Raw genomic sequence first — 18,057 nt, forward strand, 5'->3', positions numbered from 1 at the left:
TGGTTGCATCAAGTTCAAGTCTACCGAGTGAAATGCTTTGTGGATGCATGTCACAACATACAACAATGGAGGTTAGATGTCAATATTAAAAGGAATTTGACAATATAAATACCTCCACTTGTAACTTCTTAGTTGAAGGTTATGATCAAATAAAACAAGTTCAAAAAAAAAACTCGACAACAACTTTGAGTTCTTGTAGAGGCAAAGATGTATAGATAGGCCACGATGGGATATCGTCCCACATTAATAACTATATTTATTGTTTCCTTTAAACCATCACATGAAAGAGATCAGTGAAATTGGTACATTATATTATCTTGAATAGTAGGAACCATTGATGCTCTTAACCTTAGTTTGGAGATGCTCAAAGTACCTTGCTTAATTTGTTGTACATAGAGAACATTGTAACCTATCAAACAGGAACTGAATCGAGTTTTCACTTTTTTAGAGTTATAAAAAATCATTTAATGTTGAAAAATGTTGATTTAGAATACACACTTTTTTCGAGCATATTTTTCACACTTTAAATTTTCTTATGTATTAAGTATGCACACATTTTTAAAAATGTTAGTGATTTTCATGTCAATTTTGAAAAGTGTTGATGCAACATCAACCTCTTTTTTTGGGGCTTATTTTTGACACTTTAATTTTTTTTTTATATATTAAGTATGAATAAAAAATTTAAATGTTGTTGATTTTCATGCGGATTTTGAAAGTAGCGTCAACATTTTTTTAGGCATATTTCGAACACTTTAAAATTTCTTATGTCCAAAGTATGCACAAATTTTTTTAAATGTTGATTATTAAACCATTTTTCAAGTTTTATTATTTCTCTTCTTATTTTTCGTCCTAAGATGTTTGTTTTTTAATGGTTTTCCAAACTTGTGTTTTTTGTTTTTCTTTGCGATGTTTTTTTTATAATGAGATTTTTAATATTTTTTTGGAAAGTTTAAAACAAATAATAAAATTAATATTCTTACGTTAAGATTTTTTATATATTTATATATCCTTAATTAATACTTCAAAGCACATAAAATAATTGACACTAAACTAGCCTAGACCCATCTTAACTTCGGATCTACCAAGCATTGAAAAGGATCAAATCTCTTTTCACTCTAAAAGAGGTTTGTATCTCAATATATTTGATCCCTCTTGGCACTTGGTACATCTCGAGTTAAAATGAATCTAAGTTGGTTTAATTCCCCCTATAAATAGGCTACATTCCACATGAATACCATGGGTCAATCCCATGGATTCTCAATACCATATGGGAAAACAATGGGTTATTTTAATTTTATTTTTATAGGGTTATTTTATTTTTTTTATTTTTATTTTTATTTTTTTTCACTGAGTTAAAAGGTTTACATTACATTACATTAATCTTTTATCATTTTATTTTATTTTTTATGTGATTTGATTTAGTCAAAATGTTAAACATTACATTACAACATCTCTAACATATTGGGTTGGAGAGTGCCCCTCAGCGCAAATAATAATTTTAAAAACTCGACAAAAAATACACATTTTGCATATAGATATATTAGAAAAATACGTATTTTAGGACATTTTCGCTAGAAATGACACTCTGATGCCAAGATTTGATTTCTCATCTTATCCTGACAATGAACCACACTAGATGGTTCAAAAAGCATCGACATAATTATTCTGATGTGATTATCGAATTTTTTTCTTTGCAATTAAAAATGGCATGTTAAATAAACAAATTTTATAAAAAAAATGTTGGAAAATACCCAATTTTATGAATTGTATATTCAAAGATAATGACATTTTGATTTTATTTTTCCCAAAAAAATGATTCACGTAATTTTTTAAGTAAAAATAACAAAAACAAATTTTAAAAAAATTAAAGCATAAAGTAAAAGAAAAAACATTAAAAAATAAAAAAGTATTATATATATATATAAGAACATTAATTTAAAAAAACATTAAAAAAAAATTAAAAAATGTTTAAAAAGTATTCATGGTCGCCCTTGGCCCCTACTGGGAATCGGCTTCCGCTAGTTGGAGGGCGAAGGGCCACCGCAAGGGCCAATGGAGCGGTGTTGATTCCCACTTTGCTAGTCGGGGGTCGAATCGACACCCCTCCACCGATCCTTCGGCGCTCGGTTGGTGGAGGGTCGATTTCGCTCTGTTGTTCCTTCAAGCCCTAGCTGGCGGAGGGTCAATTCTGCTACATCGACTTGTTGGCCTCTACCAACCAGAGGCCAAGGGTGCCCTTTTTTTAATTTTAATGATTTTAATTTTATTTATTTTATTTTTTATTTTAAATATTTTATGATGTTTTATTTTTTATTTTTTTATTTTAACTTCCTTTTTTATTTTAAATTTTTTTTTATATAATATTTTTAATGTTTTTTTTTGTCAACAAACTTCCATTATATTATTAAAAAGATGTAGATTACATGGTATCGATCTACGGCTCTCCCTACTTCACTCCAACTGAATTTGTTAGCAAGGACAGCTGGATAATTGTGCAAAATATTTGTCCATTCATTTCCTACTACCCAAGGGCAAAAATCCATACATTCCAAAAAACTAACAAAAACAACAAGAAACCAATAGATCTCATGTCACGGAGGAGGTTGAAAAGGTTGACAAGTCGGAGTAGTCATTGGGTCGTGGCCTTCATGGACATGGAAGTCTATATGCTCCAGTCGCACCTCAGTCTCATTCAATCTATCATTTCTCCGACATTGGTTGCGGTGCACTAACAAAAACCACTCCAGTCTCTCATTCTGGCTATAATGTATGTCATTTATGTATGCCACCAGATCATTTTGGTCATCATATTTATGCTCATGGAGGATGTCTAGGTTGGCCTAAATTCCTCGTAAGTGATTAACATTCGTGTCTAGGCAAGGAGGTTGAAAGACATGGCCTAGGGAGCGGTCTAGGCTTTGTGCAATTTCGCCCTCCACCTCGATACCAACATGCTCATCATCACTCTGGTCTCCAACCCATTTCACCCTCGCGTCGTGCTGCCCCTTGTGGCCTGCACCTCTATGCGGTCTGCCACGTTGACGGAGCATCCCTGCATAAAAAAAACTACACCAAGCCTGCAACCCGACACAAATATCACACCCACTGAGAATTCTCTGAACATACTCACCAAATTGTCAAGCCCCAGGCTTCGAGCCGACCTAGGCTTGAAGAAATGATTCTAGTGAGCCCCTATTAACCTAAACAGACTAAATTGAGACGAATAAACACCATGAGGAAACTTGCCACCAACCAAGGGGGTAAACTGCCTCATTATAGAGGGTCCCAACAGCTCGCAGATAGCCCTAATACTCACTACAACGCCAGGCGGGCACGACCCAAGCAAGACGCAAAGGCACCAACAAATTATGATGATAAATGTAAATCTCTCCTCCAAGTCTATGCAAGTCCATCAAAGTAATAATCCTAGACTTAGTCTTCCTAAATCCACAGCTAGGCCTCAAGGGCCCCTAGTTTATGTTACTCTGCCACCTTACAGGAGAAACAAAGGCCTTAAATATGCACATAAAGCCTCGGTGCTTATTGTAACACCATGTAGGTTCGACCCAAGCAAAACATTGGGGCACCAACCAAGTAAGACAAGAATTAAAAATCTCACCACCCATTCTACTCACAACAACACAAGAACTAAAGTCAAACTCAATCCTCCTATACACACACCCGGGCCTAAATAACACCTTGTTTGTGTTTCTCCACCACCTTATAGGAAAATCAAGGACACATATTGTAAACAAAGACCAAGAGAACATGTGTACCTTTATACAGACTACAACATTCAAGGACAAAACCCACCTTTTGTAGAGTAGTCTGGTTGCACCATCAACGACTTCAGAACTGGTAAAGGACCATAGAATTTGGCACATGCTTGCCCCATGATCCCAGATAAACCCCTGAATTCATTGTGTTCCCACAAATGCCCAAGTTTTCTTGCCTTCTTCTATTGCACGATGCTTGTTTGGCTCACCAGCAGAGCCCTTTTTCTATTGCACGATGCCTGTTTCACTCATCCGAGACCTTACTATTCATTTCGCAATTAGCTATACCACTTCCTACCATCATCCCTTGCAAAACAAAATTGTCATTCTCTCCAAAAACTTCCATGTCTGGCCTCTCGACTACTTGTACTTACTTGCCCAATTATTCATAACTATCGCATGGGAGCCCTGAGACAACACATGTTCCTCTTTATTCAATCCCTTCAGAGATTTTTTTAATTTCTTTTTAATGTTTATTTTTTAAAAATCGTTTTAATGTTTTTTTAATATATTTGTAAAAAAAATTATTTTGTTTTTAACTTGATATTTATTATGATTTAAATAATCTTTTTAGTTTAATTTTTTCTTAAATTGCTTTTAATTTGTTTGTTTTTTTATTTTTTTTATCTTTTAATTATCCAACTTGCTTTTATTTTTATTTTTATTTTTTTTTGTTGTTAAATTTTTTATTTTTTCCTTGAATTATGTTTTTTTTTAAAATAATTTTTTTTCATTCATTTTTTTTATTTTATTTTTTTCTTCTTCTTCTTCTTTTAAGTTTACCTTTTATAAGTTAATTTTGATTTTTTAACATTTTTTTATGCTTTATGTGTTTTTTGTGTTTTTCATATATTTTTCTATCTTTGATTTTTTTGTCATTTTTATATCTTAATTTTTTTTAATATAGTTTTTTATTTATCAAGTCTCACTACCATAACCGGTTGAGGATGGGCCTTGTTAGCAAGGCGAGCCAAGATCAAACCTCAAGGAGGTTGTTGCGTCCGTGCTAGGGGGAGGAGATGATAAAATATAGTTAGCTTAGGGCTAATGTGGCCGAGGCTAAGTGTGATCCCTAGGTGGTTTGGATGGCTTAGATGTGCCTAGGTCAGGTTTTCTCAAGCCACAGGTCAAGCCTAGAGGAACACAAACAACTTGACAAACAAACGAAAATATGTATATATTGTTTTTCATTTATTAGTTATTATTTTTATTTTTTTAGTTTTAATTTTTTTCAATCTTTTAATTTTTGTTTTGTTTTATATTTATTTATTTATTTATTTATTTTTTCCACTGGAAAAATCGTAATTTTATTCATTATGAGTAAAATTACATGTTGTAGATGCTGAATAGCATATGCTGTAACAAAACTTGTCCTGCTAATCAGGAGCTAATAATCAATCAAATAGTCAATCTAGGCTTTCCTACTCTTCTTTTTTTCCACTTTCCACCAACCTTCATTGTTAGGCGGAGCTGTTACAATAATCATTTTTGTTTCATTTGTGGCAGCCATGATGTCCTTTTCAGAATCTGTGCTTGTTGGTGAGCATGCTCGTTTGCTGCCTCCTATTTCCTGCCTGGAGTTCTCATATTGTTGCTAAGGGTTACCTGCATTTGTGTCTATTGTTCCTTCAATCAGATTTTCATTGTTCTGTAGGTAGCGTGGATAGCTTTCTTTGCTGATTTCTGGGTTATTCCTTCCTTCTTCATCTTCTTGTAGATTGCTGGTGGTTTCTGCATTCTTTTCCTCTTCTATATCCTCTTCTATATCCTCCGCCCATGTGGCTGAAAATTGCCATCCTTTCAGCTTTGGTGGTTGTCTCCTTTTCCTATCTTTTTTGTTTTGTGGGCATGCATTCTGAAGATGACCAGTTTGTCTACAAATGCGGCAGCGGAAGGCGGTGTTTTCATAATCCAGTGGTTGTGCCCATTGTTTTCCATTATGTATTAGGAGAATGTGCTCTGGTAGGTCTTGACTGAGGTCTACCTCCACGCATATCCTGGCAAAAGTGTAGATATCCTTGGATAGGCGCTCATGATCTGCTTTTAAAAAAGATCCCATGGTATTGCCTATTCCTTCCAGTAACTTGTAGTGCCAAAAGTGTATAGGAAGGTTAAACAGTTTTACCCAAACTGGCATTTTGGTGACCACCATGCTGTTTGGATCGAAATCCGGGAACCAAGATTTCAAGAAAAGGCCAGCGTTTCCCCAAAACCATGGTCCCTCGTTCAAAGCATATTCTTTGTCCTTTATGGTGTCAAATTTGACAATAAAGAATCTTTTTGAACAGAGATGGATATCACAGTTTTCTGTCCATATGGAGTAGATCCATTGACGAAGGGCTTCCGGCTTGGGCCAAAATCCATTGAACCTGCATATCACTGCTTTAGTTGAGTAATCAGTTTGTATTTCATTTACCTCTGGTATGGAGATTGTTAATGCAGGGTTCTGTGTTGTCTGCTCAACAATGTATGTCCCTGGTGCTGTAGCTTGCTGTTCTGGTTTCTTTCGTGGTTCCATCTTCCCTTTGACTGCATCTTTGAAGGAAACAGGTCCTTTTGAGCTTGTGTCGGGGCAGCCTCCACGCAATCTTGTGCTGAGACAGATGGTAGAGTCCTTTGCTATGCCGTATTCCATTAGTTTGAACCCCTCCTAAATTACCTTCCCTGCATAGAGGAGGAGTTGTTTGCATGGTGGGATTCCAGTCTTTTCATGTATCCTCTGTTTGAGGATTTCTGTTGCCTCCCATATCCCTATTTCGATGCATATTGTGTTCCCTCCCATAGATCTAATAAAGAGAGGGCTTTTTTTATCTTCAATCGTCTTTGCCGGTGAGTGTATTTCCAGATCTGACCTGCATAGGGGTAGATCTGCTCTACAGGGGTCTAGATCTGAAAGCCTATGACCCGATCTGTGCCCAAGTACTGTAGTTCGCAGAGGATCAGTCTGCCGGTTCAAATTCCTGTAGACGCAGGCGCTGCTTCCTATCCAGAGCGTAATCCAAAATGGGGGTCGTTTAATAGTGCGCGGTTTTAGATTTTGGATCTCGTGGCTCGATCTCAGCTCCATGCCACAGATCAAGTAAAATAATGCCCGATCTGGGCTCAATGGCGCTTGCTCGAGTAGGTTTTTAACGAGATCTGCAGCCTGTAGAAACAGATACGGGTTTTGATGTGCAAAATTTTTGAGATTTCTTTTTCTTACCTCCAAGGTTTTGTCGCCGTGGGCTTCTAGTCCTCGGATCTGTATCAGTATACCACTGCATATCAAAACGCAGTGATTGAAGGCCCTCCGCTCTGATTTCGGACGCGCTTCGCAGACATTTACGTTGCTAAATTTGTTGGGTGCCAGATCTATTCAATGCTCAGGTCTCGAACTGCGCCGGAAGCCCTCTTTCACCTGTGGAGCGATAGACAGGTACAGGGTTCTGACCTTATCCGTCGCCAATCTCGCCGATCTCGCAGCCTCAGGATCGAATCTCGCTGTTTTTACGCCTGCTTTCGCCATTGCCCCGGCTTCGTTTATTTATTTATTATTATTATAATTAATTATTATTTTTATTTTTATAGGATGTGTGCAACCCGGCCCCATTATTTGTCAATTTGATAGTTGATTTTTTTATTTTCGTTGCAATGGGTCAAGTTGTCTTAGGCTAAGATATTAAAATAGTTATACTTTTAGCATTTAAAAAATAAATTACTCTTGGTATAATGACTCTTTCATTCAGGTGTTCATTTTAAAAGTTTTTTTTTTTTTTTAGTCATATAATTTTCCAAAATGCCATGGTTGAAAAATATTGAAAACTTAAGGTTTTTTTGTAGTTGTGATATTTGGTTTTAATTCCATGGTTGAAAATTTGTCAAAATTTTAATGTTTTTCTAAGGCGTGATATTTTATCTTTAACGCTATGGTTGAAAACAATTATAAGTATTTTATCTTTAACGCCATAGCTGAAAATTGTTGGAATTTTAAGGCTTTTCACAAACGTGATATTTTATCTTTGATGTCATGCATGAAAATAATTGGAATTTTAAGGTTTTTCGAAGTTATGATATTTTATCTTTAATGCCATTTCCATAAAATGTTGAAAATTTACCTCCGAAAAAAAGGACGTTGTTTCAGCATCAACATTTTTTGTTTTCAGGGTGTTTCTTCATGTTTAAACATTGGTTTTCACTGCCATTTTTAAAAAATGTTGAAAATTACCAAAAAAATAAATTATTCCAACATACACACTTTTTGTTTTTTCATGTTTTTTTGGGGTTTTCAGCTAGAGTTCTCTTTTTGAGGTTACAGTTCTTGTTTGATAGGTTATAGTGTTAGAGTAAGTATTCTCCCCTGTGATTGATTTCTTTGCCAACAGATCAACTATTACAAGTGAGCAAAGTGATGTACACTGCAATATAAATGTCAGTCTTTATGTTCTCCAATGGCAAACATATTTCTCTCTTGAATAAGGTACAAGGCTTTAGAAAAATGATAAGATGCGTATTCCTTCCATTTTATCTATGCATCAATGATCTTTTTATCATCTTTCAGTTTCTGCATTAGTCTTCAAGTGTAAAATTTGAAAGTGTTCTTCAATCCATTCATAATGGAATTTCTAAACAAATTTAGAATTGCATAGCATAACAAATGATCACATGCAAAATTATCAACATTTATCTCTTACACAAATATGTTATACATGTAGGATACAAATTCTTGACCTCCTAATATGTCCAATCATGCATATCATGCTAATACATTATCCCCAACCCACGAAGACCTTGTTATGTACAAATCCAAATGACTATCAAACAAGTACTGTTGATTTTCCACTAGGAAATGTCACCAGATGTCTTGGGGGTAAATAGGTATTGTACAGGTCCAACAAAATTATTTATACAACCATGAATGGACAAGAATGTTGCTTCATTAGAAAACCCTTAAGATAGATCAATGACATAAAATTGTCATCTAGTTGTAGATGTTGAATTACAAACACCACATGAGAACACATATGTAACTAAAATTCAAGTTTATTTGAATGAGGAAAAATATGAGAGCAGTGTTCCAAAATCAACCGGAAACACACTTGGAAAGACTGATAGATTTTGAATTCAAGAGTTTCATGTATCGAATTGCATATATATCATGGCTTGCTAACCGTTAAATGGCAGTCCCAATAGGGAGGCTTGGGGTGGGGGTTTGGCCTTGAAACATGATTAGGTCGTTCTCATCTCCTAGTGATACAAGTTTGACCCCTGCCTCATGTTCCGCTGTGGCCACCTTATGTTCCAATAAAAGCCCATGGTAATGGGACCTTGGTCAACAGTGTGGAACTCTTCAGTCCCCATCATTAATCCAAAACAAATTAGCAATAAAATGTTTCTACCTCAAAGGAACTTAATTCCACCAAGGATTATTTTCTATCCTCAGGTTCAGTTCAGATAATGTTCGTCACACTGGTTTGAAATCACATATACAGTGTTCTTAACATTGTAGGTCTATAATCTAAGACATATGATATCAAACCTACTGAAGCACTAACATTCTCTGTTTCAACTAATTATTGTAGTTGTATGGTTTCCCATATTCTATGTAAGTATTTATAGTCAGTCAATATACTATGAAACATGTTAATAGACACAACCTGATATAATTACGCTAAATTTAGGTATATATGTATGCAAGTGATTTTAGGCATAGAATTTTTCAAGTGCCATATAATATCATGAACCAATGTCTTTAAAGTGTTCCCTCCCTCACTCATTAGCTCTTTACAAAAATCACACTAAGAATTACCCTCACCAAGGTTCTTTCAAAAGGACCAACAATATTTTACTCTTGGTCTAGACAATTCCAAAGGGTCAATATTAGTGAACTTTCACTACATCAAACCCTCCAAACCCTATCAGCTATAAATTCTCTTACAATTCAAAACAATGTTGACTCAAAATGTGAGTTGTTTGACTTCATAAGGATTAATCGAGTTTATGATTATAGTCAGTGAGTTTGTATGAAAACTTGTTTATGTTTGGCTTCCACCAATGAGTTGTGTTACACGTTTGTTTTAGTGTATATGGTCATAGAACAGCAAGGACAGTGTTCCCCTCGGGGGGGGGAGGTTGTAATGACCCTGATCATTCTGAAAATATGTTAATTGTCCCGATCATCGTGCACTCATGAAGATATGGTAAGTATTGTCTTGGTTACTTTACATGGTCATTGTAAATACCTTCTCGGTTAGTTTTTTAAATATTGTCTATAATTAAAAAATGGTAAATATATGTATATTCCTTTTTGGTTATTTTTGTAAATATTTTCTACTATAAATATACATGCCTCCTTGGTCACTTTGCAATAATGTGAATACTTGCTAGACATGTCCAAATTGCATAAGTATTGTAAAGTGGATTAGTGGGGAAAATCATTGTCTTGGAGGGGACACATAAACACATGCAGTCTATTGTAAACCTCATAAAAATCATATCAAAAAGGAAATATCTAACAAATGGTAGGCAAGGAAAAAAAGGGCCAAATGCCATAAGGTAGATTGGCCCTCAAGAATGATAGGGAAAATCACCATTAAAAATAAATAAATAAAATTAAAAATTAAAAATAAAAAATAAAATAAAATCTAAAAACCAAGGACGGGGCAATTTTTGGTTGGCTCAGAGGAGTTGGGCCAGACTGAACCTTAACCAACCACAGATAGATATTGAATAATAAAAAAGAGGGAGAATGGAACTTGGAAAGGGCACCAAAAAATTGAGGTTTATAACAATGAAAGGAAAGGAGAAAGTGGAGGAGAAGGAAGAAGAAAGAGGGAAGACATCTAAAGAACAAAACCGGGCAGCAAGTTTGTTGTTGGGAGATAGAGGTGTGAGGGATAGTTTAAGTGCCCTATGTAATATGAGGGAGGACCACCACACAAAGGACAATGTAACTACTAGGAAATAGCTCTTAGTGTCATGTATTCTTGACTAGACAATGATTAGTTGAATCTTCTTGAATCCTGTGATTTTTTGGTAATGTCTCTATGTTCATATGTTGGGAAAAGTATTGATGGTAATATTGTGTGGTTACTGACTTCTCACTGTGTAGTTACACATCCTCATTGTCACAATGCCTGTACGTTGCAAAAGCTACATGACTTTGGTGATTGACAAAACTATTGTGTATAAGACTGTGTGTTTACTAGCCAATTCATTTTGCAAATTATGTGGTAGTCTCCACATACATGTTGGAAATAGTTTCTTTTACAAAGGTCTGCAAAGAAATATTACAATTTTCACATGTATTATCAATCTACTTCACCAGTACTGGACCTAATTAGTCGCATATAGTAGCCTCATAAGTGTTGACATGCATATTCATGGAACAAATCTCTAAAGTTCCTAAGTTAATTGAGGGTGGAGGCGCTTACCTTTGGAGTCCCTCAGTGGCTAGTGGGTGAAGGAAGTGGCTGCCCTAGACTAGCCTCCCTTGACCAAAGTGTTCAGATTGCAATAAAGTTACTACAATAACATATTCATGAGCCTTTAGAGCCCCTAAACTACATGAGGGTGGAGGTTTTCACCTTTGGAGTCCCTCATTGGCTAGTGGGTGGATGTGTCCCACCTCTGGAGTTCCTAGATTGGCCTAAATCTGAGTGTTAAATACTAGAAGGGTGGAGGTGGGTTAGACCTCTGGAATCCCTAGAATATCTACTAGCATGGTCACTTGGAATAGTTTTCACAAGCTAGGGGGGACTGCTACATGGGAAATTTGATAGTAGCTTGCCTATGGTTGGGTGGTGAATTTATGTCCATGTTCCAATGCTCAACCCCGTGAAATCTGTGATTTCCTTAGGAAAAATTTCACGGTGAGTTTTGCTTATTTGAGAAAATTTATTGTAGGATGTGATGAGTTACTTGTGATTACCATCATGGCTAAGGTGTTGGGTACATGATTATTGTTATCCTTCTATAATTTATATGCTCTTTTACATTAGATGTATTGCAATGTTATTGTTACTGTTTGGTCATTGCTTGTAGGATGGATATATAATTGGAATATGCATGAAATATGGTCATTATTGACCTTGATAAAAGGTAATAATAAATTGTGTTTGGAAGGCTAGGATTGAGTCTAATGCTCTGCTACAATGTTCAATGAACTGTGTGTGTGGAAAGTTTCATAGATACTAAGTGTAGTGGATGTGCCATGTTTCATGGACTGTGTGCCAATACTATAGCGATCACACAAGATTTAGTGAAGAATCCTGTCAAATTTATGAGTCCATCTCATGATTTTGACTGTTAGAAGTTATCATCTCATGCTTTATAAATGTTGTGTATGAGTTGCAAGCATTGTGTGATTTCTGATGTTAGCCAGTAATCTTTTCAATTATGGCTTAAACAACTGTGAAACCATGTAGATTCTTCATCCTGCACTTAATCACTCATTTTTGTTATGGAACCCTCCTAAACTGTGATATCTCACCTCTGTCGGTTGGTTGAAGGAAATATAAATATGAGTTGTTTGTTTGATTGGAAGTAATTGATGAAATGTGTTGTAATTGTTGGTTTCAATTAAGGGTGACATACGTTTTTACGAGTGTAAGCCTATTTATGCCTTGAACTCTTAATTAGTTTTTGGTATGTATGACATGATTTAGAAGGGCCAAAATAATATATGTCCTTATTTAAATTTCATTTTTAGTTTGACTTAATGTTGTGAGTTATTTAAATTTCATTGTTAGTTTGATTCAAGGACGTAAGGTGTTTAAGTAGGACTAACTTGATGGAATTAAACTCTTCTACAAAAAACCCATGCTAACAAGTAAGTTAGTTGGCATGAAACTTTTTGCATGAGAAACTTTGGTGAATGAATTCTTTGTGAATAATTGTTTGGTGAGATGACACTACAATATACACCTTAATTTCTTAGAGTAAATCAAGGCCCAAAATCCAAGTGGAAGGTTAAATGATTAGGTAACTCTACAAGTTATGAAATGTTGTTTAAGGAAAGTTCTTCTTCTTCAAGTAGGCCTCACTTGAAGAGGTTACTGGTGAATTCCATTACATGCGTCTTTGCAATTGAATTTGTATTTCATGGTTATTATCATCAATTTTGTAGTTAAAATGTTCATATTATTATGATTAATCTTTTCACCTGCATATTGTAAACCTGTGGTTGGCAAGAGGAACACATATGGTTTCCATTCCTTAAATGAAAGTGATCTATAATTAATCCCATTACTCTTTTACCCTTGAAGGTTACATAAATTTGCACACTTCTTAAGTCTACGGTTCCCCTCATTGATACTTGAAGCATCTTCCTTCGGGATTCAAAAGGCTTTATTGTTGCAATTTTTCAGTGTAACACTAGGAACTAAGCATACACACAAAAATACAATTACATTATTTAGAGTTGTCAAGGTAGGAGGCTTCCCAATATTTGTCCTTTCAAATAATAACACCAATCAATATATCATGATGAAGGGGATTTGATAGGACAAATGGTTATTGTGTAGAACCTTCTCCCACAAAGTCTTTAGCTAGAAATTAATGTTTAGTCAATCTTGGGTACATATGTTTTACACCTTCCAATTTCTTTGAATCAAGACTACAATAGTGTATGCATTTATCGAGTTCCAGATGTGTACATGTATTTGATACCGTAAGCTACCATTCAAGACAAAGTAGATGTGAGATATTTTTGCCACCAATAAATACTTTCCAAAGTTCCTCTTCACACAAACTTAATTATTGAAATAATGTTGATGTTGATCTAATTATGATGAATACACACCATAATTTCCAGCACATAGTACCCTCTTCTTAAACATTCTTTAGAGTATTTTGTTGTTGGTAATAAGCATAAGATTTCCTGGGGTGGTAGGAGGGGAAGGGATTCTCATTAATCCCGAAAGAATCATTGAAGACAGATATGCTTGGGGCCTGGGTAAGAAGACAAACAATCAAGCTGAAGCTTTGGGTTTTTTTTTCGGCCTAACATTGGCTCGGAAAAAGGGAATTAGAAAGATTTAGGTCCTAGGAGACTTAATGTTGATCATAAAGCATATGAACCATAGATCAACAACAAATAATAGGAACCTTAATCAAATAATTAAGAGATCCCAAGGGATGATTCCCTTATTTGAGTTTGTGTCATTTTTTCATATCCTAAGAGGAAATAACAAGAAAGTAGATAAGCAAGCAAATTTGGCTTGCCAATTGAAGGCAAAAAAAAGTATAGTGAACAAGGTTGAGGAAATGGTATGCATTCCCTAATCTTATTCATGGGTTTATCATATTGGTCTACGGATGGAATTTTTGGCTCATCCAAGAGGTCAAAAGTATCAACAATTTGGATTTTGCAAGATTAGTTGGTCTTAAGTTTTCATTATCCCCCACCTCACTCACTCTCTTCCCCACCCCTTCCTCCCCTCCCCTCTTCTCCTTTTTTCCCTCTCCTCCCTATCCTTCGTCACCTTTCTTCCTCTCATCCTGTTAATACTCTCATTCTTATCTCTCCTCCTCTTCTATATTTCATTAGGGCTCCCTCCCTTCTCCTTGGTACTTGTCGCATCGACTAATGCTTGGTCCGTCCTATCCTTGTGCCTCATGGCATGGGTTACCATAGTATGTCGCAGCTACGTGTCTGCGTCCTTCATGGAGGTACTACACTTGGGCTCAAGAGATCACAGTTCATGAGAATACAGTCCCCTCAGCATAAATTATGTTGCAAAGGTTGGTGTTCTAGTACCACCGAAGGTAGGCTAATGGAAGATTAGGAGAAACATTTATATCCTCGGCTCAAATTTTCTCTGGTCACTCGTGGGAAGAAGTTGTGGGCGAGGATGAAGGAATAGGAGAAGACCTGGGAATTTATGGTTGTTAGTTGGGAAATTAAGGATGAGCATGGGGATCCCAGCTCCATTAGTACTAATCTCCAGTACAACATCCATATCCATATCCACTCCTTCTATTTAAAGAGTAACGGTTTGATATGTTATTATGGGTTAAGGCTTATTTTTTCTCAGGTGGCCTCTGTGAAGGCCTGGCGGCTGAAGCTTGGGACTTTGAGCATTTGTTGCGGGTTCTAGGTCAAAGTGTCGACATTCAAGGGATTCTCTAGAGGAATTTGTAGCCGCAAAGGGAATCTAAGTGTCGACTTACTTATGTGTGTCAATTTACAGAGAGTTGGTTGCCTGAGAGAGGCCACAAATTGTGGGGATAATCAGAGTTGGGTGGGGGTTCTAGAGCAGAACTATGCAGGCATTCTAAAGTTGGAGGTATTTGGTAAATTGGAGTTGGGGGACTATGGCATTCTAGTCACCACCATGAGCATGCACACTGCAAAGGATAATTCTATGTCTGGCACCTGGGGGCGCTGCAGGCCTGGGACTGGGCGGCCGAGGGATGGAAAAGCCAAGGAAGGTTGCAGCAGCAAGAAGGCCTGCAATGACTGTGGGTAGGAACATTTGAAGATTTGGGAAGGTTTGGCAATTCTACAGTGTTGTATCCAACAACAACAATTTGACACTCTCGCCATGCGGGAGGAACAATTAGGAAAGAAGGAGTGCATCCGACATTTGGAAGACGAGGTGGATGCGTTGCGTCAACAAATTGAGCTATTGAAGCTCAATATGGAGGAGAGCAGGAAGAGCAAGGAAGAAGAATTCACTGGCCTGGATCTGAACAGTCCAATGCCAATGGAAGAATAGTTTGTTCACTCACTTGTTTTTGTAAAATGTTTTTGATTGTCACACTATAAATGTATATACTTACTATGTCAGTTATGTCGATTGTATAGCCATAGGATACCAGAAATGAGAATTTTTTGTAAGAAGCATGGAAAAAACTATATGGGAAGGGATGGGGAGCAATGGATGTATCAAAAGCCCTTAACAAGCTCGAAAATATGATGTAAAATCCAGATTTTGCACACAAATGGGTGCAATATATATATATATATATATATATATATATATATATATATATATATATATATATATATATATATATATATATATATATATATATACATACTACTCATTTCGGTTTAAAAAAAATAAGCATAAGATTTCAATGTAAAATTCCAGTGATAATATATTGAATGGTTATGAGTAAAAATAGTTCTTACACATGATTTCTATTTTTTTTTTGTGACGCATTTTTATATCAACAATGGAGTTTATCACTCTTTGAGGTTTATACAATGGATAGAATGCAAACTCAACAAAGATTTGAGTTAGATACACAAATTTTGTTTCTAGACAAAGGAGAGATTGCAGGTTTATATGTTGAAGATTAGTGCTCTAACTCACCTTACAAAAGTTTGGTTACCATTATACTTCTAGATGTTCTAAGTTTAAAAGTATTATGAAGCAACCATAAAAGGACTTCCAACAACAATGCATACCACCATAACACAAATATGCTTTTCCAAATCATATTCCACAATTTTCCTTGACATATTTGTGTAGATTGAGATAACTTCATGGGGTTGCTCTTATAGGTACATGGCAACTTATTTTGGATTTATCCAAACCTTTAAAGATTTGAATACTACCAAGGTTATTTCTAAATATGAAACCACCAATTGTAGGCTTAAAATCATACCAATCCTATTGCCCTATGGTTCTCGAAATACTATAGAAGATTACATAAGTAGATAACTCTTAATCTAGAATGAGGTCTTGCATTTTCTTGAGAAATTCTTCTTTAACTCTACAACCAATATTTGGTAAACAAACCATTGCAAAGAACTTCTAATGGAAAAGCACACAAAAAATAAGAATAATGTTACCATGTTAAAATATGCTCATGGAAAGATAACTTAATATACTCTTATTAATGTCTGACAAATGACCATAAAAGTAGGCCAATGGCTAGAATGCAAAAGTGCTAGCACAACTGCTAGAAAACACTAAAATTAACACAAAAAGAAAAGAAAAGAAATATATATAACCCATTCTCTTAATCGTACCTTGGGAGTTGGTTCCAGCTAATAACCACCTCCTTTGGTTCAGGAATGTAAGGGGGTGTGTTATAGGTAGTCTTCAATATCCTTAGTCTTCCCATTAGCAAGTTTCTTAATCTTGAACTCCATGTCTTCCAGAGAGAAAATATCCTGCTCTATAGGAGTGTTTAAGATGCTTCCCATGGTGTCGTGAGAGTCATAAATATTCTTAAAATAAGTATCCTAGTTCTTCACAGGAATCAAATTATTTTCTTTTATTTTATGAACAAGTATAATCCTCCAAAATTTTGAGGCTCAGCTTTAGAAAGGTGGAGAAGACGTTCTTGCCTCTTATCAATATAGGATCTTTTTCTTCTTTTTGATAAGATCTTTGTATGTACTTATTTTTTCAAGCTTTGCAGTATCATTATGATCATCTCTAATCACTCTTTTGGCAATCTTACAATCATTTTCATACCAAGGGTTGGAAGTTCTATTATTCTTTTTATACAACACCTCAATAGAGAATTTGTTAATGGTATTGGAAAGGGTTGTAGTAAAATTGTAGTAGATGAGATCAATGTTATCATTATATGTTAAGAAACCAAGATCCCTCTTTAAATCTTGTAAGAAGAGATCCATTTTACTTTTGTCAAAACGAATGTGCTTTTAACTATCATAATTCTTTTGCATGTGGTTGGTGTACATGTCAAGATTTAGGGTTAGGGATAAGGATTTGTGGTCATAATCGGTCTCTTAGTCATTTAAGATGTCAAGCTTTACTATACAATTGATAACATGGGTGTTTGATATCACATAATCCACAACAGTTCTGCCCAACCCATGAATGCAGGTTATCTAGCCAAAGGTAGGCCATTTATTAATTACATTAAAAGTAATAATGTCTTGGGAACTATAAAGCTTGATAAGCTCAGTACCAAATAGGTTCTCGATTGTGTCTTCAGATTTTTTTTTAATCTATTAGTTAAGTCATAGTCCTCATCCATCCATAGGGGTTTGGATTAGAGTTATTTCTTAGGAGAGTAACTTGGTTAGTAGTGGTTCTAGCATTGAAGTCGTCGAGCAAAAGGATATAACCTTCACTCCCTAGATTGGGGATACCCCGTTCTAAGGTGTTGAAGGAGAAATTATTATCTAGGTTGTTTTTCTTATAGGAGGTATAGTTGATAGGGACGAAATACAAAATTGTGAGAAAAATATTATTGGTGTTAGAATCAGAAATTTCGATCCACGTGTATTGATTGAGGGGGTCGATCTTATGAAGACACGAATGTGAGAAGAAATGTTACCTTTTAAATAACATGCTATATCACCATAACCTCTACG

This window comes from Pinus tabuliformis, chromosome 5_2, assembly GCF_031772625.1.
Source record: "Pinus tabuliformis cultivar Carrire ecotype Pingquan chromosome 5_2, CPIR1, whole genome shotgun sequence".
In the NCBI taxonomy this organism is placed as follows: Eukaryota; Viridiplantae; Streptophyta; class Pinopsida; order Pinales; family Pinaceae; genus Pinus; species Pinus tabuliformis.